This window comes from Oxyura jamaicensis, chromosome 4 (genome assembly GCF_011077185.1).
Source record: "Oxyura jamaicensis isolate SHBP4307 breed ruddy duck chromosome 4, BPBGC_Ojam_1.0, whole genome shotgun sequence".
Lineage (NCBI taxonomy): Eukaryota > Metazoa > Chordata > Aves > Anseriformes > Anatidae > Oxyura > Oxyura jamaicensis.
The window spans coordinates 35,590,039-35,609,393 of NC_048896.1; the positions used below are offsets into that span (position 1 = coordinate 35,590,039).

Sequence of the window (19,355 nt, forward strand, 5' to 3'; positions counted from 1 at the left end):
TTCCTGAGATGATGTGGAATAGGTTATGTTGCTAATCTTACTGCTGTCTCTCTGACTGCCAGTACTCGTAAGTAGTCTGTAGGAAGAAGAGTAGGCTAGAGAGGTTAGAAATCCAGAGAAAGCTGTTGCAGAGGTGAAGATTTTGTATGAAAGGGAATGTGTTGCACTTGAAATATATACCTGTGTTTTTTGTCCTTAAAGGATATGTACCGTATCATACATAGGCTACTTTTGAATTAGTGCCTGTTAATTTTGATAATCTCATAATAGAAAATGATGAGATTAATTTGCATGGATCACATACTTAATTTAAGTTCCCATTTATAGGTGAAGATTGCCTGGTGTATTTTTTAAGTCTGAGTTCATCAACAAGAGGGAAAGAATCCAAATACCACATGTGCTAACAAGAACAAATGATTCTGTACTTGGCTAAGAGAACTCATGGCTAATCTCAGTCACTGAACAACCGGTGAGTTCCATTCCTTGAATGCCCTGTGAGGCCATTACAGGGGACTGCCTGTGCATCTGTTGTACATTAGAGGTGTGTGATCAAGTACCACATTTAGAAAATAAGACCCAAGAAATAGCTTGAAAATTCTCATCTGCTGAAAGTACTGTAAAATATTTTCTCAGACAAGAACTAGTGATTAAGCTAGATGTGTAGCTGGCTGAAGAATTTATAGTGATGAGTTTTGATGTTATCATTAAATTCCACAGAATATTTAAGTGGTTCTTAATTCTCTTGTATGCAGTAATGATTCAAAATAACTTGTTAAAGTATTTGTGGAAATAATTTTGTTTTGTATCTCATTTACATTTGGCTCTGAAATATTGAGCTTTCATTCTGGACTGGGTTGTCTTGATTTGACATACGTAAATAGGTTGTCACCCTTCATTGACTATCAGAAGGCAATACAATATAACCAAGCTTCTACTTGTATGTTAATTATTCTGTTAAAATGGGAAATCAGTTTTCATGGTTACTGTGCGAAATAAATAAATAAATAAAAGCTTGATCAAGCTCATTCAAATCTACCGCTGATCCCACTTAAGAGTTCTGTGTGTAAGTAGCAGTTGAACAGAGTGCTTCAAAAATACACGATTTTATGTTGAGATAAAATTTCTTTTAATTATCCCTCAATGCTGAGTTCTGAATAGGAATTGATACTGTCTTTCAGCTGTCTCTAATTCAGGACAGATAATCAAAACCAGGACAGGCTCTTTTTAAAATACTATTTATAGTCAGTTTAATAATGAGATGTTAGTCTTCAAGTAGTTGTTGGTCAAAAGAAAAATGGATGTTGAAAATCACTTCTGTGACTCATTTTTGTGGTTCAAAACTTGTAATTTTACAGTACTTTGTATCAGTTGAAATGGCCTCTTCCACTGGATATGCTGTGCTGAATGAGAAGGTTTAATTGAGAGGTAGCAGTTCATCCTTTGCAGTTTGAGAGGAATAAATTAGCTCAGCTTAATGCAACCATTACATTTATCATCTTTTTAAGAGCAAAACAGTGTTAAAAGTAGAAGGATTACTTGTGGATAATAGTCCCCAGCTGCTGAATGATTGGGTGCAGTTTCTAATGTTAAGATTTAGCTAGCTGGCTAAAGGGTAGATTTAGAATCTAAGGGTATCTAAGGGATTCTAAATCTAAGGGTAGATTTAGAATTTGCTTTTAGAGAGAAACAGAACCATTATATCCTGGGAAGAATGCTTGAAATGGCCAGGGCTGTTTATTAGCTTGAATTGTACTTAATTTCAGTATGACTAAACTCTTCTGAAACGCTTGGTGTTTTGGTGTGGAGACCGAGACGTGCCGTATGTGGAACATGGTGCAGAGCCTTAGAGCTAACAAGGAGCTGTTCCTGGAGCTGGAGCAGTATAGCTGCAGCAACAGGGTGCAGCTTTGGTGCAGGTGAACTACCTTCTCTAAAAGGCAACACTAACTAGTCTGCATTCAGTGCCAAGCTAAAATAATAAAAAAATAAAAATGGTGACATGGCATGCACTCTGCCATGTAGATATACCAGTGCTCACAGAACTGACTGCACTGCCTGAACGCAGCACTTCACTATATCGTGTACATATGCCCCAAGTAACTCAGTGAATAAAGATCAAAATTAGTATTATGTATTCTACAGAGCTTTTTATAGGTACAGCTTTCAGAAATGCTTACTTTTGGTTTGTTCAGTTAAGAACCACAACAAAATGCTCACCAGAAAGGAGAAAAAAAGAGCACATATTGTGGTAGCTTTATAGAGGTGGTGGAAGTACGTCAGATATTTCTTCTAGTAGTAAATGATCACAGAATAAGTGTTGTGCAACATAGCCGTATTATTAATGAAGTTGTGAAATTCTTGAATGACAAGAACAATGTAAGAATTGTAAGAATTATCTAGGAGTAGTACTATTTCTCTAGTTACTGAAATGCCCTTGTCTTGTAATTTCACAGAATTCTGTGTTTCAGGGCCGAAATTTCTTTATGCTTAAATTTCATGCATGTAATAAGTAGATGAGTGCTTATTATTTATACCACTATAGGGTTTTTCTAACATTTAGAGTAAATACTGGTAGCACAGTCACTCAAGTATTATGTGGGAAACATTTAATTGTTAGTAAAGCAGTATCAGAAGGCTAATGACATTATGTAGCAGCTTTTGTGCTTTCTAATTGTAATACTTGAAGTACTTCTTGAAGCAATGGTGTTGTGGTTTAACCCGGCCAGCAGTTAAACACCACACAGCAGTTTGTTCACCCTCACCCCTCCCTCTCTGGGATGGGGGAGAGAAACGAGAAAAAACTGAAACCTATGAGTTGAGATAGAGACAGTTTGTTAGGACAGAAAAATAAAATAATAATATGTACAAAACAAGTGATGCACAATGCAATTGCTCACCACCCGCTGACCGATGCCCAGCCCAACCCCAAGCAGCCAACCCCCCACCCCAGCTAGCCACCCCTATATATTGTTCAGCATGCCATCAGAATGTATGGAATACCCCTTTGGCCAGTTTGGGTCAGCTGTCCTGAGTCTGTCCCCTCCCAGCTCTTGCTGCACCCCCAGCCTGCCCGCTGGCAGGACAGAGTGAGAAGCTGAAAAGTCCTTGGCTTGGTGTAAGCCGTGCTCTGCAACAAGTAAAACATCAGTGTGTTATCAACATTAGTCTCATCCTAAATCCAAAACATAGCACTCTACCAGCTACTAGGACGAAAATTAACTCTCTCCTAGCTAAAACCAGGACAATGGCATTGGATGTTTCCTGTCAGAAATCATTTATATGGGTACTTCCAGGCTTCTGAGCTACACATATCAAATTATTTTTTTCAAATATGACAAAAATACTTTAAAAATATAAATATTTCATACAATCTACTGTAGTCCAAAGATGAAAACAGAAATGTATTTGCATTTGTTCTGTCATATGAGGCTTGTGTTTTTTCTCAGAAAGTGCCAGGGAAGGTGATGGAAGAATGATTCTATGTGTACAATTCAAAATAGTCATTTAGAATACTATGTAAAATGACCTGTTCTCTGAAAACGGCTCAATAGGATATTACAGGAGTACTTCTAATTATGATTTCTTTTATAGCCTACATGTAGTTACTCCCACGGAGATGGCACTAACACTCCTTCCCTTTCAAACCGGTCCATATTTTCCCAGCTGGAGATTAATACATATTAGGACACTTCACTGATATTTTGTCATTGGAAAAACATCTATTTATCTAAACTAGTATCACCGGCATATTCCTTAGCTTGCAGCGTTTGTGGTCCCATGAAACTGTGGAGCATGAGAAATTAAAATGTTGAACCCTCACTATCTTCAGGTTTCTATTTTTAAAAGTAATCATAAATCATTTAAAATTAACTTTTATATATATATATATTGTTATGCCTTGCCTAAGCTTACAAACATTTCATATTGTTAGACTCAACAATTAAAATTAACACTGACATTTGACTATGAAAATTATTGGAAGATTTCTTTCACGAATGTAAAATCAGAAGTCCTGCTAAAAAAACAGTGAGCTACAAGGGATGTAGCAGACTGGGGACTCTGGAATTCTACCTCACATATTATCAATATGTACAAAGAGGAAATACTGATGCTCAGATAATCCTTCTCAAAATTAGTCATTGCTTCCTGAGTATAACTGGGGGGGGGGGGGGCAATTTCCTGGCTTTTACATGGTCACCAGATTAGGGCAATGTTCTGACTTTACCCAGGCATGCCTTCATAGGCAAATGACTCTCAGCAGTTATCACTAGTCTCATACATACTGCTGAACTAACAGTGAGTCAAACTGATTAGAGTAAAAACAAACAGAAAACTAATGTCTCTAATTGCTCTTGAAATGGAAGTTCGTGAAAGGTATATAATTTCTGTGATTTCCATAGAAGCAAGTAACTGTACCTCATGGTCCTGAAGTCCTTTTCTGTGTTTTGAAGTCAAACCTCAATTCTCATATGAAGTTCTGTATTTTATCCATGAACTTATTATACCTTCCTGTAAAGTGAGTGGAAGTTTTAGACAATTTTGGTTCCATTGCTACATTTCAAGTCAAATCTGTTTCCTGATGTTCTTTAGAACTGCTTTCTCTTTCCTGCTAAGCAGTGTGGACCTATGAGTGTTTGACAAGATTGTGATATGGAAGTGGAACATTAAGATGGAAGATGGCAAATTTACCATTTACCCGTTAACCTTATTTTAAAATAAACACAACACAATTAAAACACATTCTTAATTTCTATAATAAAAGTTCACGGTCCTGCTTGCATAGAATGCTGTGAATGCAGATGTGACTAGCTCAGTAGGCTTTCAGGTATGACTGGGAGTACTACTAAACTAACAAATAGACATGTTGTTATATTCCTTATCTTTTATTGTATTAATAAAAAACAGTCTAGCACATACTCTTTTTGGCCAGTATTACTTTGAAGTGAAAGAACAGGCCAGTAGGCATTGTCACTCATACATTCCCGTGTCTTGGAATACAAAAAGGCCATGTCTAGACTGAAAATTATTTTTAAAGAATGGAATGTGAAAAACCAAGATGCAAACCAAAGCCATGTATGACAGGAAGATCAGCTGAGGTTCTGAAGCTAGTCCTCACACTTACTGCTACCTGTGCAATTCATGTTGAGTCCAGAAGGCTCTGTAGAACAGCTGCTCTGTATCTCACAGGTTCCAGAAACCCTTCCAGTCCTCACAAGCAGAGTGCTGACTAAAAGACAGTATCATCTTCATTTTCTGAACTATCACAGCACAGCATAGAGTTATGACAAGCATGTTATAGTTATGAAGTGTCAGTATATAGTTGCTGCCGTAAAATTGAGCATGTACATACCCAAAACAAAGTGACAAGCTGAAATGAAAACAAAATGAATGCCAAAATAATACCAATGAGCATATCTGCAGTATGTGAACCTGAGCTAGTTATGGAAATATTATCCAAACATGAAATAATTACCGAGAATAAGAGCAAGTCACATGATGTGAAAACCGGTTTAGTATTGTCTCCTTGAATCTTTTTTTCATACTCTAGAGATGATATGGTAGAACTGAAAAATACACGGGAGTAAAACACCTCAATTGGTATGCTGCAAGTCATTTCAGTTGTGAGAAGATTCTTCATTAACATATGAATATAATAAAAGAATGGTTATGTGAAACTGCAAGTGCACTGTCGTTGCATCACTAAATTGTGCTAATCTATTTGATGTGTTTTAGATAAAGACTATATTAATATGTGATAGCAAAAGCTGGTCAGGCAAGCTGTATTTACCATGTGCCATGCTCATTTTCAACATGTGACCTTAACTAGTTAGTCCCTACTGCAGCTAGTCTAACATTTGTAATGTCTGGGAAGCTTATTAACAATAAGCTCTGTTCTGTCATCCCAAGCCCCTAAACAGTATCATGTAATTACAGATTGTTAACGACCAGGTACAAATACATTGTTCTGCTTGACATATACTTCCCAGGAATGGCTTAAAATTGATGTTAAAAAAAAAAAAAAAAAAAAGTGTACTAAATTATTTAAGAACTTTATCAGGATGTTGGTTTGAAATTAAAGGAAATATACTTTGAGATGAAAGAAATAAATGTTAAGAACCATAGTTTCACAGAAGATATTATCAATATATATTCTGTGTATCTAGTAAATTAGTTCAAAATATTTTGGATAAATTCCCATCCTTAAAACACAGGAAGCATATAAATGTCATTGATGTACTCTACAGCGACTTTAAGATTAGAACATAGGTATTTTTTCATTATTTATTCTCTTTGATTAATATGGTTTATGAGGATGCTTCTAAACCTTCTGCATTTGCCTAAATCCATGAACCTCAGATTTTAAGAAATTAGAGTAGTTACAGTGTAGTAACTCCAGGTAATATTTGAAAATAATGATTTGGAGAAACCGAGATTCAGCTTCTGTAAAACTGGAAATTACATTGACCTCCTTTAAAATAAAGGGACATCGCTAAAAGCAACATGAGCTATCAATTTTAGTTATTCAAAATAAGCATGTTGCGTAATTTTGAATTCAAATTTTTCAAAATACATATTATTACCTTTACAGTTCTAGCACAATTCTTTATGCCTTTTTTTTTCTCTAATACAAATATTAGTAGTGTAATACAACGTGATTATTTTAAAAGGTGTTTCATTTTCTCTAAGTTGCCTCCAGGCTTAATTCTGTCTGCAATGATATTTCAGAATCAATATTTTTGTCGTGGTCCTATTTACATGAAGACATAACACACCATTCTAACAGTATGCAGTAATCAACAAAATGAGGTTCTTTCCTGGTATGGTGTGTTTGCTTGTCATAACTATGTCAGGTTCCCGTTCTGTTCTTTAGCAGAGTTTGACAAGATACACTCTGTGCTATCAGTGGTTTACACCAAGCACTATAGAGGGGAGATTGCAAATGCAGTTTGTCTCAAAGAACTTGTAAGTTGACTGGAAAAATAGCAGAATACGTCCGGGGAAAAAAATGCCACTATTACAAACTTTAAGAACAGTGCTGGTGGTTGATGTATTTTAAAAAGAAAATCAAAAATATGCGTTTGATAGATCTGTATATTCCTTCTTGGTAAGTTGTCTTCCCCTTTGCCATGTTGTGAATGAGAATGAAGAGCAGCGTAAAGACACTGTGTGTGAGGACCTTTTGTAATTGATTTTTACCGTTTTAAGAACTTTTGTTATCAAACAGGTGCACTTCAAGCGGGTAAGATGCCTGCCTGAGCTCACTGGGCTTTGTACAGACAAACCCTTGAAAATAGAGGGTGAGATGGTGTGGGTCCCTTCTCACCCCCACAGGCAAGCACTTAGCTACAGTACAGCTGCTCCGTGCTCTTTGTTTTTCTCCACCTGTTTTGAAGGTTATATGCTCCATTGGATCTGCAACATCTAAATACAGTAAACAACTGTAGCATCAAACATTATTAAGAACTGAAAACAGCTTGTTAGCAAAGTGGGTTTCCTTCTCTTGCAAATGACGAATGAAGCAGAGACTTACCTGTCTGGTTTCTCTGCTTTCATATCCAAACAGCACCGTTCACATCACCGAAGTGATACAGAGTGCTTTTGCTTGAGCAGAAATGTTAGTTGTTGTCAAAGCTCTTTAAGGGTCTGACAGCTCTTAGTTTTCAGGAAGAGCACAGAATGAGACTTGATACATGGATTTTAGCAAAATCTGGAGCAAGGGAACTTAATAGGAGGAACTAGGGACCATGTGGCCCCTACACAGGTGTTGTGGAAGGGATATTCATGGAAGAATAGCAACCCAGTAAAAGCAGCCAGTACGTCAGGATATGGGAATAAGTCCTGTTGGCAGAGACTTATATTTTTCTGCTGAGTGTTAGCAATTCCTTTCTTTGCTTATGTGGAGAGAAGGGCATCAGGTTTGCTGGAGTCTCTAATACACACCCACTTATGATGCTGTACTAGCTTAATAGATCCTCTATAAAGACCATCAGAAAGATTTCATTCAGTTTTAGTTCATATTGTTAGTAACTGTAGTATCGATATACAGACAATTACTAGAAAAGAAGTATTTTTTTTCCTTTCCTACTCTGAACTTGGTTCTAAAACCATGGACCTAATAGCTGGATTTAACATTTAGAATTATTATTAGCATAATAGCATTCAAATTGAACCAGATGTATCTATTCTACTCCTTATTTATTTTCCTCATAACCATCTGTTAATATCTCAGTCAAAATATGTGGTAAGTGAAATTTTCAAGCACCTGAGATCATTTTTAATATTCAGTATTTTTAGGGAGGGGGGCATATTGCCTATAGCCATGAGGTTGCAGGGCCGAAAGCAGCATTAAATAGTTCTTGGAACTTTTTTTGAGCTATTTTTTGGTAACTACCTCACATGAAACTGAAGTCGGTACTAATGTGAGAGACTGAACCTGTTAATGAGGTTAAGCATCCACTTAATATTTTTAATTCTGTCTATACAGCTTGTCACATAGCAAACCTCACTAAAGAGTTCCTCCCTCTGTGGTTCTGTTTCATCTCTACAGTAAATCTAATATGTAAGTTATTTTTTGTTGTAATTACAGAACATATGATCTAAGAGCACAGTGCAAAACACGTGAATAAGTATTAATCTATGTAATCAAGATTGCATAATAAGAATGCAAGAGGAGCATTCCAGTCTGAAAAAATCTAAAATTCGGATGTATCCTGACTGTGTACACTATAGCAAAGAGAAATCCAGGCTCTTCTGGAAAGGATGAAGAACAGTTGAAATACTCTGCATTGCCTTGCTCTTGTACTTCACTTTGAGCATGTAATTTGGGTTTACATTCACTTACTCCCCCTTCTGCCATCTTCTGAAATAGCAGTACTTTGTGTCAAATTATCAAGGCAACGCCTCTCAACAGTTTTATCTACAGTACTCTGAACTACTGGATCAAAACTGTATCTTTGAGGCTTTTGCTACATTTTTTTTTTTTTTTTTAACCTGAGTTATATACTCGTTTCATGTCATATAATAGGTAGATGTTTATAGGCAGAAAATGTTTAAAGGAATTGTTCTATGAAATTATTCATGTTAACCTCTTACGTGACAGTGGTATGAAAAGAGAGAAGTATTTTCTCTTAAAAAGAAAGGTATTGAAAATAAAGGTATTTCTCTTCTTCATATACTAAGGAAAGTGCCTGAGATCCTCAAGATATGTATGAGTGTATAACATGCACGTGACTGTGTAACGTGACAATCACAATATTAACATATAACTGGATAACTTTGAATAATACAGATAATTTTCAGTTACTGCAGCTTTTAAAATAATAATCTGAGCATGGAGGGGAGAAGATAATTACTAAGAATTTATTCTGATGTAAATGTGTTCCCAAACATGACAAAAATGACTTCAGTTACTGATGCTTAGGAAAAAGAAATCAATAAGGGAAGTCAGACATAACAAATGAGAATTTCAGACCCAGTGACAGTAGAGAGAAACCTGGGTGCCTTACATCTCCACACCTTTCAATCAAGTAATATGTGTATGGCAGTGGAATAAACTGAAGACACTCTGGCAGCCACGTAGACTTTGATCAGTTTTGTTCATAGATGTGGCTTATATTTCAGTAGCCTCTTTTGTCTAAGTTACTGATCTTCCCTAAACTTTACAGTGAGTGCGCAGTGAACTTAAAGAAACCTTTACTTGTTCTGCAAACAGATACTAAATACTCATGCTGAGCCACAGTATTTTTTTCTTAAAACATCAGATGCAGTCTCTTTGTTACCGTACTTTGTCTAGTGTCCTTCACATTCTACAGAGAACAAATTACTTTTATAATCTCTTTGTCTATCTCTACAGTCTATTTATAATCACAGTACTTTCATTAATTCGGTTTTGTAGTAGAAATTAGCTTGAAGATACTAATTTGTGTATGTTTGCTTTATATTTTTTGATTTTTTTCTGATTTATGTTTTTGTTCTGTTGTAAATTATGCCTATGCTTTTTGTTGCTTTCATGGCAATTGAGATAGTTACACAATTAGAACTGATAGTTATGCATTCATAAATCCCCTTAGCATGTCTAAAGGGAAGGCCAAGAAGTTCACTTTTTTCTCCCAGTAGTGATACTGGGATTAAAAAAAATAATAATAAAAATAGAGTGGGGACTGCCTTAAGTTTTGGCTGTTTGTAGGAGCAGTCTGCACCTTGGTAGACAGCTCGCCGGTAGGAGCATGTGATGTAGCCTGCGGTCGTGCCTCGTAGCATGTGCCAAGGTGGTGTCCGGCTGGATCTGAAATATGATCATTACTGGTTGTGTATTTTGTCCAGTTCAGAGCATAATGGGTAGGCTCTGTGTGGTCTATGAAAGTACTGTGTATGACATAACAGTGCAGCTATATGTTCCATATTCCAGGCATGGCGTGAAGGCATGTGAGAATCTGGGCATCTAAAGCTTGCCGAGATAATGCTAGACAACTGCAGAAAATAAAGACCAAACTTGGTGTACTGGTAGTGCTGTTGGTGCACTCTGTACTGCCTGTGGTCCTGGAATGGGCTATTTCCTATGCTGCATTAGATTTTCCTCAAAAACAACAACAACAAACAGAGAGAGAGAGAGAACCTAGGAAATTAGTGACTTAAATACTGTGAATGAAAAAATTACTGGTTCAGAGCTATTGTTTGGTAGCGTAGATAAAAGCACCATTTGCTCCTACTAGATCTCCAGTGGTATTGCCTCTCGCTGTGGAGCTTGCTGGGTCCTGTTTGCAACTTTCTGCCAGTCAGAACAATTATTGACCCCACAGAATATGTGTGGCGCTGACCCATCTGCCTCCTACTTCTCCTTGCCCCTGCGTCCAGGGGTGAAAAAGCAGCTGTGCTGTCTCACCTCTCCCAGAGGCACCCTAAGTAGGAGAAGCAGAGTGCTGCTCAGAAGTCATGGAAATGGTGCTGCTTTGCTACATGGTCCTTTTTGGGTTTAATGCTAAAAGAATTGTAGTTTTCCTTAAAAGATTTCAATCTTCAGTCTCTCTAGGGAAAATCCCTAAAAATAATACATCTCTAGTGGTCATTTATAGCCAGAAATACCTCTTTAAAACCCAAATTGAAGGGGGCTGGGGGGGGGAAATCAGGTGAAATGAACGTTTTATTCTTTCTGCAGAGAGGGATGCTAAGTCACCCTAAAAGAGATCCTGAGTAGCATTGGGTTTAGATTTTAAAAACTCTGTAGGCGGTGACTTTAGAGATGACTTTCTGAAAACGTCTTGTCTTCTACTACCTTTTAGTTAATGTTGTGCAGTAATTCCTGGTATCCAAATCCAGAGAGGTGTTTTTCCATTCCTTTTTTATTAATTTGAAATTTGATTCTAGCAGTACTTGCTGTTTTCTAGACAACATCAAAAATACCTAGTAGAAGTAATCATTGCAATGTTTCACAGCAATAATGATCACAGAAAATTAGTGTTTTATGCATTATCAGATTCATAAACTTTTGCAAGGTTGTGAATATTTACAGTGTCTTGGATGAATGAAGGAGTCTTGCCAAGAAAATACAAATTCTTCAATAAATATATTCTTTAATTTTTTAGGGGATATATAAATAATGATTTTAAGAAACCATGAATACTTTTTGCTTTGTTCATATTTTAATAGTATACTCCTCTTTGCTGTTTCAGTAATTAAGTTTTATGACATTCCAGAAAGCATAAATCCTGCTGAGATGTTTAAGTTTGGAGCAACCTCTTGATGTGCAAACAAAATAAATAAATAAAAGACAACCAGAATCTTAACAAGCTGTTTTGCTTCTACCTTTGAAACACAATTGAATGGTAGAGCAATATCGTCTCCTCAAACTGTTCTAGCCTTGTTGTTAACTAGAACCTCCTTTTGAAACTCATTGCCTTCAATTACATTTTTTAAAGAATTTTAATTATGTGCCTGAAAAGAATAAAGATGCTCCAGGCTCCATTTGTTTATCGTGGAAGGCCTAAAAAAATGAGGACAGAGCTTCCCAGCTCATGCAGGGGTTGCAGAGAGAGAGAGATGACTTTTAATTCGACAAGTTCAGAGAGATTTCTTAGTTTGACGCGCACAGCAGGGGGTCTTTGAGCGCCTGGCAATACTTCAGCATTCTGAGCTTTGAAAGTCTTTCCCTGCAGCAGAAATTGTATCAAAAGCCAATGATAATATTCCCTGCAAGGTAAAGGACCCTATTGAAGATTTCTAGAGCTGTTTATTTATTCATCACAGTTTTTTCTTTTAGGACGTATCAGGTGTATAGGTAATAATTCACACAGATGCTAGAAAAATATAATAAATAAATAAATAAATAGGAATCCCTCATTAATCCTTCACCTTTCCCTTAAGTTTTCCTTAGGCCACGTGCACCGATAAAATTCCCTGTCATTTCCTGCCACATACTCTGCATACAATCTTCACTTCAAATCTCAGCTTTTCCCTGTTTTTAACAGAATTGTCATTTCTGTCTGCCTTCTACCACCAACTGAGTACATAAGATGTTTATGGCCATTTCCTTCCACTAAACCCTCAAAGTGATTGATTAATTTTACAGAAGGATATTCAATTTCTTAGGGGTCTTTTTAAATCTTGTTTTTAAAGTAGATTTGTGATAACTGTTTCAAAGCCAAGATTAAAGCCTTATTTATATTCCAGAGATCAGAGTTTTAATGTTTTGGCATTACTTTTATTTGAAAAGTCTACACATATGTTTTTCTTTCTGTTTTTGTTTTGTTTTGTTTCTGCAGCAGAGCTGGGACTGTGAGACCACGACAACCTTTCCCTTGTGTAATGTCAATGTCGGCTATCACTTTGGCAGAATCAGCCAGCTCAGTGAAGACACAAAAACCCCGTTTTCCTCCTGTTTTTTCATCTGCTGGTGGCATTCAAAGTGACCTTCCCTTATAAATATTGGTGAGTGACCACATGGGGAAAGCAGTTGCTTGGTGCAAAGAAACTTGTTTCAAAAAGCTGTGTTGACCTAAGTGTTTTCCATTTTTTCAAAGTATAAGGAAAAAAAAGGCATGTGCAGGTGGTTTGGTGTTTTTTTGTTTGTTTGTTTTTTATTTTTTTCTGTTTAATAATAACATAAAGTATTTAACAACACGTATTTCTCTAGACTTATGAGCAATTTTAGGATGCTAGCATGTGTTACCTCCTAAAACTGTATAAAAGATTTCTTAACAGTACCGTTTCTAAGAGAGATACTTCCTGACAGCAAAACAAAAATGTCTCATCTCTTCCTGTTGCTTTGTGTTGGCTAAATGGTCTGGAATGGTATAAATTTATCATAATGCCCCAAATCTGGCAGGATGAGACTTTCCCAAGTGGAGGAATTAAGGAAGATTGCCAGAGGCTGCTTTCTGGGACCCTTCTGGTTTGGGAAGCATGCCTAGAGTGAAAGCACAGCACTGCAGAAATTCTGATACCCACAGGGCAGTCCAGGAAAGCTGTGGTAACTGGAATAGTTCCATAAGGCTATCTAAATTACATAGTTTAGTACTCAAAAAGTTCTCAGGTCATTTGAGGCTGTCTCAGTTGATTTATCCTGCTCAAGACATCCAGTATGCCTAAAGAGGTTTTCAGTGTTGCAGACAGATGTGTAGATAGTGAAAGAGCCGCACATGGGTAAGGAATATTTACAGTACTGTAATACAGAACACAGCGAGGTATATACTCAGATAGAAAAAATATTTTACCTGGCTTGGAACAGTTTGGAAGCTGTAAATACACACAGGATCTAAGGCAGGAATTTTCTGAAGGATTAAACATATTTAATCTACAGACATTGCCGTAAAGGAGTCGTTTAGCCGACTGCCATTCAGTATTAACTACATTATTGCAATTATCTCCTATTCAGACTACAGTCAGTCAGACAACTGTGATGTATCATTTATGACTATATAATAAGTAATGTTTGATTTTTTATTTTTTTTTCTTAACCACATGTGTACTTGAAGTATGTCAATTAAAAGGATTTGAGAAACTTCAAAAGAAGTATTAATAGGAAAGTTATCATGGCATCAGCCTAACAAAATAATGCCTTTTAATCAAAGGAACACTTCCAGCAAAAAGAAAGGCTGGTATATGTAGTGTATGTATATCTTGTGTAATGAACGAGGAGTAGTACCACGGTAAGTTCCTCAGCTATGCATTAGGATTGTCACTGCTTTCATTGGCTTTTAGTTGTCAGGGACAAAGTGGAAAAGAGAAGAAAGAGGGCAAAAATCATCAGACTTGCATAAATGGCTGTGCTTTATCAGCGTCCTCCTTCCCTTCCTTCCCTTTGTTACATATTTTGGGGTTAGCATTTGAGTACGCAGATAAATCAGCGTCAGGTTAAGGTTAAAGATTTAAGTCTTCGTCTGGATCAGAGATCACTGTAATAATGATTTCAGAAAATGAAGGAATAAATAAATATTTTAATTGAATAAATAAATGTTGTTACAGCTCCTTATCTAGTAATATTATGCTAATCATAACCTTATTCTACAACTTCTAGTTCAATGATGTCTGGTGGTAAGGTTGCACATCAGTTAAAAGACAAGGGGAGGGGAGAGTTTCAGAGCATACAAGTTCTGAGAAAGGACGTCTTTAATTGTACTTCTAAAGTTGTCTGTCAGATTATTGTTATATTCCTACAGGATGTTGAATAGTTTCACAGTAGCTGTATGGAATAACCTACACTTTGATCATAGTGTGAGATGTTTAGCTGCTTTCCTTAAAAAGGAATAAAACAGAACTATACACAGTCCAAAAGTTAAAGACTCAGCATTTCTTGTTTTCCATGCAAGATTCCAAGTATAGGCATACAGATCACAACTCATTATTTTAAATTATAATAACAGTTTTGGAAGTCTTATGAGAGCAACTGGTATACTAATAATAGGTAACTGGATGATCGTAAGCTCTGTTAGGACCACAGCAACTGCTTCATCCATCCTAAGGGACTGTAGCAGCTTTGTATAGGCTAGGATGTAACATTCCTGGTAGATCAGAAAACTGTGGCTTTTTTTCACTTTTGGCTACATCCAGAATTAGAAAGAAGTGTCAGAACTTGCCAATAAATTCTGGTACCGTGTTTTACTGTTTTAATTTCTCTTTGAAACAACCATGCATTCAAGTGTGATCTGCCAGATGGTTCTATATTCAGTAACGTGCTGCTTCCATTGCCTGGAATGGCACATACTTGGTATTTTGTTCAAGTATGACATTTTAGAAAGAGTAAGGGGGCTTTCTCCAAGGAAATTGAGAGGGGTAAAGAGTGATAAATAACTGTGTTAAATATTACATAATTATTTATAATTCTTACTATAATAAGAGTAATAATTTCATACTACAATTTATGTTAAGAAGGTGGGATTCTTGGCTTTATGCTACTATGTTGGAATGGGACTAATCCACATCTGGTTATTTAACTGTTTTTTTCAGGAGGTTGGTGAAAAATCCAGTGTAAGCTCTAACACTGAAAGCTTAAAAGGCAAGTTTACCCCTTTGAAGCCTGTAGCTCTGAACTACAAATGAAGGCTTAATGAGGACACTTCCTTGCAGCCTGGTTCAGATATCGATTGATTGTGCACACTGCATTAACTTCCAGAAGTATAAACTACCATTAGTCTTAAATAGTGTTATTTTCACCTAAGTAAAGGGGAGAACAACACTGTTATAAAAGAACATATGTTTCTCTTTTTATCTGTAGGGTTTTTCTTCATTTTTATTTCATTTTCTTGTGCCTTTCTAACCTTGTAGAAATTTGATTGAAATGGAATCATAACACTCCTGTTTTTAAATAAAGTCACACAAACTGCCAACCTGCAGAAACACGATGCTTCAGGAGCTAGAACTAATAAAGCCAGATTTCCTGGGGAAATCTTGTTTTCTTTGTACTGTAAGGTCACCAATTTCAACTGCAACCCCAATTTCCCTATTCCTCGTGTCTCCTATTGCCCTCTTTGGCTGAGAGACAAAAGAGCTGTGCTTCATGTATAGCTCCAAGAATGCTGAACAGGCCAGCCAGCTCCTGTCAGAGTGCCTGAATTCCGCCTAAACTCAGCTCCCTCGGGTTGTTAATTTGGATATCCATCCCTGAAACTTGTAGGGTCCTAATTATCTTTAAGACTTCCCTTTACTGATTTAGTTAACATTTGACAATCACCCAGCTGAAAAATTAACGAGTGCGGGTAGAGAGATAGAACACACATACAGACTGGGATTTCAGACTTGGGTGAGACTGAAATGTGCAGGCATTAAAAAAGATCTAACAGGTAGCTGGGTTGCATGTGCTCCCACTGGGAGTAAAAGACAGCACAATAAAGATTTTTTCCACTAATGTTTCTCAGTTAAAAAGCAAATTTTGATGAACTATACTTATGACTCCTAACTCCTTATTTGAACTTTTGTTTGTTCAAATAGCAGACAAACCAACACCTCCCTTCCCCCCCCCTCTCTTTTAAGGTTAAGTTAGAAAATATATGAGAGTGAATTACTGATGGTGGCTTGAGATTTTAGCTTGAGATTTTACAGTGATTGTTTAGCTAAATCATCCAAACTGCTCATGAATAAGTCAGAGTAATGAGTAAGAATATAGAATACCAGTCAGTGATTGTTACATAAAATATTCAGAGCTCATAAATTCTGACTAATCAAAATATTGATATAAAAATCACAAAATTGCTGTTAAATTCTGAAGTAACACATACCTGCAATTCATCAGATAAATGTGTCCTTAAATGTGCTCTTCTAGCACATTACAAACAAAAATGGGGGAAAAATGAGATTTACATGTGGAAATTATGAAAGTAATTTTTCATCTTCAAGTGTTTTGATAAGATTATTTGTTGGATGCAAGAAAAACTTTACCATGAGTATGATGGTACTACTTCCTCTGTGAGGCGGTAGGACAAACTAGGCCCAAGTGTGGAAAGTGGTTGTGCAGCGGCAGTAAATAAGAGGGCTCTGAGGAGGTGCCAAAAACTTTTTGAGTGACAAGATTTAGAAACCACTGGCAGATCATGTGGCACCACTTTCAGGTAGGTGAGGAGCTGTCTCGTCTGCTATTCAAACATCCAGGTCGAAGTGGTCATGCATATGTTCTTATTACTTTTCTACAGTTATGCAGCTAAGTTGAAATAAAGTAATTGTTATTCAAATACCTTATCGCAAGAGAAGAAAGGGAAAGTTATTTCAGAAAATTACTTTGTTTTCTGCTTTTTTATTTTTTCTTCAGTTTCTGCTTTTGCTTTTAAGCACATAAGAAACTGGATTTTCAGATTTTATGGTGACTGTACAAAGGGACTTTTGTATGAGCATCACAGAGTGGCATTGTTTAGCTTTCAAATATCTGCTGTTTGGTCTGGCATCCAATTCTGTGTCCTGGGTTGTGAACTAAGTGGTGCACTTGAACATAAGATACATTGAGTCTGGAGTGAGGCCTACTAGTCAGTAGAAAATGGGAGGAAAAGAGAGATGCTGTAAGTGTTATGTTCTTGGGCTACAAGGAGGCATCTTTGTCACAGTAGGAGTTGGGGCTTAATACAAGTAGAGTAAATGTGAGGATGGTCATGAAGGTAAGGGTGCCCATATTCACATTTAAGTTTAAGCTGCAGCTCACAGACTGTTCAAAATGTTCAATTTCCAGCCTTACTGTGTCAGTCTGTCTCTGACTGCATGTGTAGACCTTCCCATAATGAGGATTGTGGGGAAAGCATCTGAATGAGCTCCATCTAGACATCAACTGCACAGAAGTCTCCTTCTCTGTTCCGCAATAGCACAGAAAAACCTTTGAAAATGCAAGGGAATGGAAGGGGCAGAAAAAAACACAAATGTGGTCTTGGGGTTCGTGTAGTCTCTGCAGAGAAAAAAGGAGGGATCCCATTCCCAGCCTTAAGGGCTACTCCAGCACTGTTTACTGAATACTCATTGAAAAAGCATGTTTCGGGTTAAGATCTTGTTTTCTTACAAACTTATAATATTTGACTTCACAAAAGTTACTGAAAATATACATGAAATAGAATTTACTTGGTTTTGTATCTTACTGATACAAACCTGTCAAAGCATACATGCTTTTCAAAATTACCTTTTTAAGAGTTTCAGCTGGTGGGAAATATATATATATATCCTTTATACTTTGTATATCCTTCATGCGTTATACTTTGTTACACTTGAATCCAACAACAGCATTTCTTTTTCAGTGCTCATTCTGTCAGGTGTACAGCTTTTCTGTTTATGCTTTTCTATGGTTGCTTTGCAAAGGCATGATTAAAGGGCGTTCCAGAACCTTGATTATTAAAGACTTAGTTAAAGAAACAACATGCATTTAATCAAAGAGCATTGGCAACAGCCAGTTTTGCTTTGAAGTAACTCTTGTGATTCCTTGGCTGAAATGGTGTTATCTTGATGTTGAATATAAAACCTTCCATAGTCAAGTAAACCTTACTGAAACAGAGCAAATATACAAACAACTGGAACACAATACTTTTCTGAAAAGGAGGAATTTAAGGCCAAGTGTATTTTCTCATTACCAGTTTGCTGCTTTTATTCCTGGCACCTTCTGATTGACGTAGTCACTGTGTTCTTGTTAAAGAAAACAAAACAAATAGAGCATCAGTCTTCACTTAACACTTTTGAATCACTGTGAGCTGTGACCAGCTGACAGCAACCAGATACCAAACTGAAGGTTTGCCAGCCAGTAAGATGATAGAGGGGTACATTAATAAGTTTCTTGCACAACTAAATGTTCAAGCAGTGTAAAGCAGACATGAGAGATGAAGATAGCTTACAAGAATTGTATTCTTCTTTTACTGTCCCACTTCATCCACTTTCAAAGTTTAAATGGTATGTAGTTTTATCTGTCTCTTGTGTCAGTTACAGTGTTCCTTATCAGATTTTCCAACTCTAGCTCTAGGAATTGGCTGTAGGAATGTTCTAAGGCAACACTAGCTCTTGCAGACATAATGGGCTAAATCATAAAGGTCTTTTTTCCTTGCATGTCCAAAGCAGTATATGCCAACAAAGTACTTCAGCGCTAACTTAAAGCATGAATTTAAGCATTATTTGGAAATCTGATTTGTCTTCAAGTCAAATTCTCCATTATACTGTTTCTGGATTTGGCTTGTCTCAGCCTGAGTTTGCATGTGCATGTTCTGACTTTGTGGGCCAGTATAAAAGGCAAATTCAGACAGACACCACAGTAGCCAAATTCAGGGCCAAGGGCCTTATCTTTTAGGTGCTCCTGTGGCGGCGTGGTAGCGTTTTTGGCACAAAGGTTAATTGAGTGAATTATGCTAATCTAGCAAATACACTACTGAACTAGAGGATTATACATTCATACACCTTTAAATATATAT

At 36.7% G+C, this 19,355-nt stretch overlaps 1 protein-coding gene across 10 annotated transcripts in view; it reads left to right on the plus strand.

Moving 5' to 3' along the window:
* Positions 1 to 19,355, plus strand: part of TENM3 (teneurin transmembrane protein 3) — a 1,329,889-nt gene that overhangs the window by 508,179 nt on the left and 802,355 nt on the right. For all 10 annotated transcript variants that reach the window (XM_035325081.1, XM_035325082.1, XM_035325083.1 and 7 more), the window contains one exon: positions 12,759 to 12,924. The gene's annotated coding sequence lies outside the window, so the exon portion shown is untranslated. The remainder of the gene's footprint in view (positions 1 to 12,758; positions 12,925 to 19,355) is intronic.